At 47.8% G+C, this 1,129-nt stretch overlaps 1 non-coding gene across 1 annotated transcript; it reads left to right on the top strand.

The window, feature by feature from the left end:
* The first annotated feature begins 628 nt into the window (after nt 1-628).
* On the top strand, nt 629-695 carry TRNAI-GAU (transfer RNA isoleucine (anticodon GAU)). The gene has a single exon. It is a non-coding gene; the product is annotated as a tRNA-Ile (tRNA).
* The last annotated feature ends 434 nt before the right edge of the window (nt 696-1,129 follow it).

The following is a 1,129-nucleotide window of genomic DNA, read 5'->3' as shown; positions in this document are numbered from 1 at the left end:
GTTGTACACAAGGGCTTCTTCCAAATGAACATGCACACACAGGTCAATTAAATTAGAAGAGTTGGTTCTGTATCCTGCTTTTCACTACCCAAAGGAGTCTCATAGCAGCTTACAGTCACTTACCTTTCTTCTCCCTACAAGACACCTTGTGAGGTAGGTGGGCTGAGAGGGCTCTGAGAAAATTGGGACTGATCCAAGGTCGCCCAGCAAGTTTCGTGTGGAGAAGAAGCGGGGAATCAAACCCAGTTCTGCAGATTAGGAATGTGCCCCTTTTAACCACTACACTTGACTGGCTCTCATTCTGTGCGCTTTCAGGACAGTGCAGAAGGGTTGCCTTATTACGCAGTAGCATGCAGAGGTTTAAGCTGGGGGATTTCACCATTACGAGCCATTAGATATAACAGGCTTATGAAGAAACACACACTCCTCCAGTGTTTGCCCACTGTCTTCTCTCCGGAGATACCCATCAAGAGTCCCAACAGCAATGCTAGATATCATGTACTAGGGTTCTCATGTGACATACAGTAGTGAGTGAAAGAAAACACTGGGCCTACCTTGGAGGAGAAGAGATATCATGTGACATTACTGCATACTCTCCTCTAGTCTAGTTGTTGCCTAGGGGAGGGACGGTGGCTCAGTGGTAGAGCATCTGCTTGATAAGCAGAAGGTCCCAGGTTCAATCCCTGGCATCTCCAACTAAAAAGGGTCCAAGCAAGTAGGTGTGAAAAACCTCAGCTTGAGACCCTGGAAGGCCGCTGCCAGTCTGAGTAGACAATACTGACTTTGATGGACCGAGGGGTGTCTGATTCAGTAGGAGGCAGCTTCATATGTTCATATGTACACAGAAAAGTGAGGGAGTGCTGCTCCAGCCACTGCAGTGCACTGGTTTAGAGTAGGATCTGAGAGACCCAGATTCAAATCCTGACTTGTGCTATGGAAGCTCGGTAGGTGACCTTAGGTCAGCTACCTGCTCTCAGCCTAGCCTACCTCACAGGGTTGTTGGGAGGATAACATTATTATTAGCCTATTAGCCACTATTTGAAGAAGAGGAGACTGGATATATACCCCACCCTCCACTCAGAATCTCAGAGCGGCTTACAATCTCCTTCCCTCCTTCTTCCCACAACAG

The sequence above is a fragment of the Heteronotia binoei genome, chromosome 7 (genome assembly GCF_032191835.1).
Source record: "Heteronotia binoei isolate CCM8104 ecotype False Entrance Well chromosome 7, APGP_CSIRO_Hbin_v1, whole genome shotgun sequence".
Lineage (NCBI taxonomy): Eukaryota > Metazoa > Chordata > Lepidosauria > Squamata > Gekkonidae > Heteronotia > Heteronotia binoei.
The sequence above is the reverse complement of the archived record's forward strand: the minus strand, read 5'-3'. Positions and strand labels throughout refer to the sequence as shown.